We start from the raw sequence: 8197 nt of genomic DNA, 5'->3' as shown, positions 1-8197 counted from the left end.
CCTGAGGATTGGCTCCTAGGGTCACTCTGGGAAAAACACTGAGGAGAAGTTGTTCTGTGTACTCCAAAGCTAAGCATTTTGGAACACTGATAACAACAAAGTGCTTCAGTTTCAAGAGAATGGCATGCAAGTCCTGGAACATGCAATAGAACATCAAGAAAAATGCAACAGGATAATGGGGGAAGCCATGTGCTTTAAATGTTTGGTGTCAGCTCAAAAAGCTTAGGGGGAGGGAAAGTTGGAAGCCCCAATGGTGTAGTAGTTACACGAGACTAGAAGCAGACACGGTAACCACTTACACTGAGCTGAAAAAGAAGACTGTGTAAAAAATTGCATTTGCTAGCATATATGTATGGGTGCAAATTTCAAAACATTTACTAATACACCTCACCATAGTGGGGAAGACTGTGGCCTGCTCAGTCTGCTGTCAACACTCTAACTGCGGGTGGGTGCCTTCAAGGCCCCTGCTGCTCTCCCTTTGTGTGAGTCTTTATCTCCAAAGCAGACTTTGACAAAACAGCCTTTCAAATAGAGAACCCCTCCGAGTAGAGGACCGCCCTCTACCAGCCCTTGCAGGGCACAGCAGCAACTGTGCTTTGCAGAAACATCCTGCAAATAACAAGCTGGAAAGTGGCATAATACAAGTAATGAACCATATATTAATTTTTAGCACTCCGTTTTGGGGAGAATAGAATTTTTCAAAGGCTCCCATCCCCTGAAAGTACCTGTTTCCTTTGTTCACACCTGGCAGCTTCTCCTGAGCTGGTAGAGAGGTTTTGTTTATAAGGATGGCGGCCAGAACAAGTTCCCAAGCAGCCCTTTGCTTCTCATAGGAGTGGAGTTTTCAAAGACTTTAAAACGCATCAAGAGAAACCAAAGAAGAAGAAGAAGCTTATTCACCAGGTTTTGAAAAAGTGCAGTTCCCTAGACATCTTGGTTCCCCTCCAAAGCCCAGCAGCTTCAAAGAGACATCTGAAAGTCTGTGCAGTCCATCACAGCTTTCCCCTTTGCCAGTGCTTTCCAAAGCCTCTGTGAAGCATTTTCTCTGTGTCCCCCACACTTCATCCTGCTCGTGACCAAAGGACATGATGTGCCTGATTGATCCGTTCTCTGGAAAATGTGGATCTGAATGATGCTTACAGCCAGGAATAGGTCCTTTCCTTCCATTTGCTCCTGTTGTGCTGTTATTCAAAAGCACGGCTGTCTCCCTACTGTTGAGGTAGAGCATAACCATCATGACTTTGATAGCCCTCTTCTCCATGAATCTAGGTCACATTGACTTGCCCACATGATCCAAACTAGCAGTTGTGAGTAGGAATGTAGGAGAATTCCATGAAGTGGGAGATGGCATCAGAAATTGAGTGGGTTCACTTGTTCACCTGCAAACAAGATTGAGATTCAGGCAGTGAATGGGTATTCACTGTCATCATTCTTTTCCCCTGAGTCTGCGATGCTTTTCAGTACATTGTTGATGATGTACTGAATCACATAACTATAATGTAGTTAATTCTGTTGACAATAATGTAATGAATTGCCTTACTAAATTTGGTTGCAACAAACAGTGAGCAAAATAATGGTTTTTGTGGAACCTGAACTACAGCAGAATGGGAACAGGGCTGCATGCAACAGATACAGGGCAGAACAGAAAACTATGCCTTTTTTCATCCCTAGTCTTGAGTGACATGTATCCTTTCTCTCCTGAAGCTATCAAAAGTAGATTCAGGAGGCTGAGTTCAAATGGAGAAAAAGCAGGGGCAAGGGACTGCTTAACCCTTTCTTCACTCAAAATCACCACCACCAGATCTTGATTTCCCCCATGTCTGAAGAAATGAAGCTTGGGGGTATGCTTTCAAGTTGGGGGTAAAGCTGGAGAGGAAAAGGATTGAGCAGTCCCTTCACCCACCATCCCTCTGCTCAAACTTCAACTTCCTAAATCTGCTTTTGGTTTTAAAAAGAAATCAGTGCAGAGACATGTAACTGCATGTCACATCTGGTTCAGACCTGTTTCTGTTTCGTATGTTTAGGACAAAAGCAGAGAAAGCATTCATCATGATCTCTGTTTTCACCCTATGTGTACATATGAAACAGAGCAATGATGAACAGATGATCATGACAGTAGGGGGGGAGAAGAAATTATCACTCACTCATCGAAGCAGTGGGTGGGGTTTGTGACCCGATGCAGACTTCCTGTGCCAGGGTGACATCCCCTTTGGTTGCTAGCTGTTGCTCCACCCCCTCCCTGGCTAATTCAGCTCACGGTTCATTGCAAAACTACCTAATTTGATGCATGTCATGGAGCCAGGATGGGCTATTGACCCCTGTCAGGGCTACATCTGTTGGCAAACCCTGTTTTTTGTGATGTGCCAAGTGCCTGTGAAATGGCTCATTGTCTGAAGTCGAGTCTGGTAAGATTGAGAGAGCCAAAGGTGAGAGCCATCTTAAAATGGTCATTGCTGCATTTCAATTAGCCATCCTAGTTTGACATGTTGTTCTGGGTCCTTCTCCATCATGAACCTTGGCCCTTGGTAAAGGCACTCACCTTCTGCCACTTTCAGCTGATCATTTTTTCCCATGGCTTTTGCTTTCTGTCTCCCAGCCAGATGTAAACTACTCATGACAGCCTTTCACGTCTTGGTCCATGACTGGTTTCCTTAAGAGTCTCTGGTGAGGCATATTTGTCAAAGACTTAAAGAAAAGGGGAGGGGAAGGCTTTGGTGATCTTCTTCTGAACTTGGGAGCATGATTTCATTTCAAAAACCTAATAATCCCCCCCCTTCACACACACACACACACACACACCCTCTGCCACAAATCAGCTGAAGCAGGAAGAGGAGAAGGGTTTGGGCGGCCATTATTTGTACCCTGACTGGCATCAACCCATCCACACTGATAATGCTTTCCATGGAAATTCTGGCAACATCTACTTTGGCAGAAGCTTGGGAACTATTTTTGGAACATTAAAAAACCTCCAAGGAGTGACTTAGACGTTAATTCGCATAAAGGGTCTCTACTTAAGATTTATTAGAAACATGGCTTCTGCTTAACTTCAAACCAACCTTCAAAGAACATAACAAAAATGAATGGCAAAGCTAACAGCCAGGTGAGGGCCTTTCCTGAATGCATTTCTGTGACAGGACATGAGGCAGGCCTTTGACGCCAAATTGGCAGGAAGACAAAAAGAGAGAGAATAACAGTGCTTCAGTGAGACTAGGATTACAGCCTAAACCTAGAGCTAGGATGTACTTGATGAAAGTGAGGAGATGGATGTTGTTATCTTTCATGGGCCTATTCTAACACGAACAGAAAATCCTATAACAGCTTACTATTTTCTTTTCTCGTCTTCAGATGCTTGAAAATATTATTATAAGACTGGGTGGGTTGGCCTTGATGTTTTGTATCCATATGATGGGATTGTGTAGAAACAGAGGCTGCTAAAGTAGTCAAACGATTCTCTTAGTTGACTTAGTGCCTCAATTAGAAGTCTGTTAATTACAGATATCTCTTTACATGACTAAAGAGCTAGTGCTACTAGCTGGAGATGCTTGCAGATGTGGGTGGGGGAAAGCTTTTTCCCCTCCCCTTCTTCAGTTGGAGGTGATATCATTGGGGAATGTGAGAAAGTCTCATCTTGAACTTGACCTGGGAAAAGGCACAAAGATTCAACTTGCTCTGTGCTGAATCCAGAAGTATGACTTGTGGGGACAGGGGCTTGGATGCCTAATAGGGACCAATATCTGTTGGAGTATTAATGCTGTGGGCCTTTCCATCTTATTCTCAGCCTGCACACCCCATATATCACAAAAACACCACCTCCTCTAGAAGCACACATAGGTAGAATCACACAGGTGCTACCTAATTCACAGCTCCAGAACAACATGCAAACAAAATCTGAGTTCTTCTTTGAAATTTAGAACTCTCCAGATTTTTATGTTGCAGTTCTCCAACCCAACAATGTGTATAAAAACGCAAAGATTAGGGGAAAGTGCATACAAAACTCTACATTCATGAAAATATATATTAAATGATGCATTGTATCAGGAGAAATTGCTTGCAGAAATGCATATATTGGGCAAAATTGTGCACAAAACGCATATCTTAGGGGAAATCACACAAAATGTGCACATTCTTGTGTGGGTGTCTTTAAAAACAACAACCATAAGCTGTTTTGGAAATGGGGGGAACAGACTGGAAAAACGAGAAACTAATAGAAACCAACACTGACAGATTTGTCCATTCCTATTACGGAGAAGACTGCTTAAGGGTTGCCTTTTTCCCAGAGATTCTGGAGATCTGTATTTACATAGCTCAGACTTCACTGTCTCCCTCACTGACGAAAAGAACCAGAAGAACAGAGGCGCCTTGGTCAAAGGGTGGTCCTGTATCACTAATCTCTTCTTGGAAAGAGATGGGCAACAGGAGACTTCTGTCTGAAACACATTGTTGCCACAGATACTTGAAGACAGAACAGCAATAATATGGGGCAGAGGGAAGAAATGGATGTCTGTGTCCTGAGGTACATGTTTTCACATCAAAGCACTGTGAAATGAATAGGATTTCATGTGACATCGATGTCTGGGTATGCGTTTGTTTCTTTTTAAGAAAGTGGCCCACACATCTGAAGCAATATATAGGCACATATGATGAAGGAAGGGTTGCCATGGCAAATGACATGCATCATTTTGGTTGAGTAGCAGGATAAATAAGTTTGCAAGCGCTACCTCAGATGCCTCTGTGGAGATGCAATAATGTATGCCCTGCTGTTTGAATGTTTCTCTTGAGCTTCTTCTCCCCCTTTCCATTATTCATTATACAATATTCTCTTATAATAAGAGTTTAAAAGGGCAACTTGCTGCCCATTTACATAACAGATTTACCCTCCTGAATTTAAGACTTCTGCAGAGCCTGAGGGTTAAAAAAAAAGAATAACACAACAGATCACAAACGTGCATCAAAATATACAGAGAGAAACATAATCACCTACAGTCTACAGACTAAGGCAAAATGCAAGATATCCATGTCTCCAAAGTGTGTGTCAGTATTTTGGTCTACAATTCAGCAGCTGAGAATAAGCGCTTTCTTGTTTCTTTTTGCTGGGTAGCTGTATTATCATGGGCTCATCTTATCTACTGGGAGGTTCCTTCTTAGTGGAGAAGTGGAGCCTCTCATTCCCCATTCTCTGCCTTCATTATGAGAACTGAGCTACTCTGTCGCTATAATTAGTTAAAGGGAAAAAACAGGTTGCATAACTTCTGTTCAGGCCTTCTTGGTTCCATGTTGATCATCGTGAGAATGGTGAATGCTTGCAAACAAAGGCATTGTTGAATACCTGACAGGTTCTGCAGACCTCCTAGATAATATACTTTCTATTGCACTGAGCTGCCAAAACATTTAAGACCTTTGTACAGTCAAACCTTGGTTGTCAACCATAATCCGTTCCGGAAGTATGTTTGGCTTCCAAAATGTTCAAAAACCAAGGTGCAGCTTCTGATTGGTTGCAGGAGCTTCCTGCACTCAAGTGGAAGCTGCGTCAGATGTTCGGCTTCCAAAAAACGTTAAAAAAACAGAGCATTTACTTCCGGGTTTTCAGAGTTCGGGAGCTGAAACATTCCAAAACAGAGGCGTTCGGGATCTGAGGTTTGGCTGTAACCGTGTAATTGTAACTGTGGGCTCATCCACACTATTTGCCCCACCATTTTCTCCTGGGGAAATCCAGATTTGCTGCTGAATCAGACCAAATGACAGTTGGGTTTTCTGCCAATTGCTATTTGTTTCCGACTCAGCAGTGAAGAGCATGTTTTCCAGGGGAAAGCTGTAGCTTAAATGCAAAACCACACGAACCCTTGCCTAGAAATAATTGGACAAGCAGAAGTGTGGACGAACCCTGCAGTTTGATTTACAGCAATTAATAGATCTTAAGGAGGAGAAGCACCCATAACCCAATGGAAGAGCACATGCTTTACATGCAGAACATCCCAGGTCAGTCCTTTGGCTTCTCCAGTTTGGGCTGGGAAAGATGTTTTCTTTCTGAAACATTGGAGAGCTGCTGATTGATACTCAGTGACTGTAGACAACACTGTGCAAAATGAACCAATGGTTTGACTTTGTCAGAGCTCTCCATGCCTCAGCTGTAGATAATCATGCTGCAAATAAAATATATATCAGCAGGTCCTTTGCTTTAACATTTTGGTTTTGTCCTTCAGATAGCATTGATAAAGACAACTGAGGTGTAGATTCAGTTGTTGATAAGATGGTCCTTCATACCTTTCACTGGAGATGGATGGAGGAAGGCACAGGATCACACCCATTGACCCTGCCCCCTACAGACAGTTTGGATGCAACACTAAACCAGGGATGGAAAACCTGTGGTCCTTCAGACGCTGTTGGGCTTCAGCTCCCATCACCCCCAGTAGGCATGGCTAATGGTTATGGATGATGAGTGTTACAGTCCAACAACTTCTGGAGGGCATCACTGGTCTAAAGCAGTGCTTTCCAAACTTGGGTCTCCAGCTGTTTTTGGACTACAACTCTCATCATCCCTAGCTAGCAGTACCAGTGTTCAGGGATGATGTGAATTACCGGTATAGTCCAAAAACAGCAGTAGACTCAAGTTTCGGAAATGCTGATCTAAAGCATTTTCCTCCCTTCTGAATAGCAAGATATTGTTGCACGTAAGGATGGGGGGGTACATTTAGCTCACATTTTAATTTTTTCTAAATGATATGCAAGCCAAAACACAGCTATCCTTCAAAATTTGCACTCCTCCAAATTTCATAATGTAGTTCTCCAACCAAAGGAGGCAGACAAAAAACATATATTAGGAGTAAACATGCACAAGAATGCATGTGTTCATGAAAATTGTATATACTAGGCAAGATTGCGTACAAAAATGGGTATCTTGAGAGAGTTGCACATGAGAATGTTTGTGTTTTTATAAAGAAAATTGCAAACTGATACAGTAGTGAGGGGGTCTGAACTTAAGACTGGGAAAATTAAGAGCTGAGAAAAACCAGCACCGACAAATTTGTCCATTGCTAGCTTGCACACAATATAGTCATAACAACATCTGTATATAAAAAATAAACAACTTCAGAAGTTATTTAGAATGGAAAATTATTAAGAGACCTTCAGCACATGATGAGTTAGTACAGCCAAAAGAGATTCAACTCCGTGGAGAATCATATTCCAGATGTAATGTGGTAGAAATACTACCCTTTAAATGTAAGCTACTTCTCATTATATAACTGAAGTGATGCAAAACGATTCGTGTAAACATTTTGCTCCTTCTGTGCAAAAAAATAAAAAAATAAAAAAATGGGGCAACGGAGGGGGTGCTTGATTTAGTGCCGATGAGCAAAGCCTCTCCCCCCCCCCTTCTTCTTCTTTTACTCGCCTTTGGTTTGTGATCCATAGAAAATGATTGATGTGCAGCATTTCACATTGATCCTGGCTCGCTAAATTGTTCCAGCTGAAAAAACAACATTAAAAACTAACAATTTCCCTAGCTGGAAAAATAACAGATGACTTTATATGTTGGGTGAGAAGCTGTCTTCTGTCGTTAGTGTATTAGAAAAATCACCTGTATGAGCAAGCATGCATGAGCATAGTTTGAATGTCTGAGCTAACAGTAGGAGCATACCAAGGCATAGGAAGAAAGGATCTGGGCTGTCTTCTCTTGCCAGGGACACTGGGCTCCTCGGCACGTATTTTTAAAAGCCAAGGAGCCCTCTGCTCTTTTCCGGCCTTACCAATTTTTTTATTGGCTAGATGGCAACAGGAGACAGTCAAGGGCCACTCCAGTCAAAGCACATACAATTTGAGAACTGTACAGTGGTACCTCGGGTTACATACGCTTCAGGTTACAGACTCTGCTAACCCAGAAATAGTGCTTCAGGTTAAGAACTTTGCTTCAGGATTGGAACAGAAATCGTGCTTCAGTGGTGCAGCAGCAGTGGGAGGCCCCATTAGCTGAAGTGGTGCTTCAGGTTAAGAACAGTTTCAGGTTAAGTACGGACCTCCAGAACGAATTAAGTACTTAACCTGAGGTACCACTGTAGTTTGTTAAGGATTCTGGGAATTGCAGCTCTGTGAGGGAGAAACTACACTTCCCAGGATTTTTTGTGCTTTAAATGTGCATTGAATATACCTTAAATGCACGGTGTGGATCTGCCCTCAGTCAGCAGGTCTTTTTTCCCCTCCC

General features: G+C 42.6%; 1 long non-coding RNA gene across 1 annotated transcript; it reads right to left on the bottom strand.

The window, feature by feature from the left end:
* Window positions 1-1247: 1247 nt before the first annotated feature.
* LOC310766547 lies at window positions 1248-4883 on the bottom strand. The gene is made up of 3 exons (XR_014550241.1): window positions 4719-4883; window positions 2540-2685; window positions 1248-1379 (listed from the first exon to the last, which is right to left on the bottom strand). It is a non-coding gene; the product is annotated as an uncharacterized lncRNA (long non-coding RNA).
* Window positions 4884-8197: the final 3314 nt, after the last annotated feature.

Source organism: Podarcis filfolensis (genome assembly GCF_964270895.1).
Source record: "Podarcis filfolensis genome assembly, chromosome: 7".
Lineage (NCBI taxonomy): Eukaryota > Metazoa > Chordata > Lepidosauria > Squamata > Lacertidae > Podarcis > Podarcis filfolensis.
Note: the sequence above shows the minus strand (reverse complement) of the source record. Positions and strands in the feature narration are given on the sequence as shown.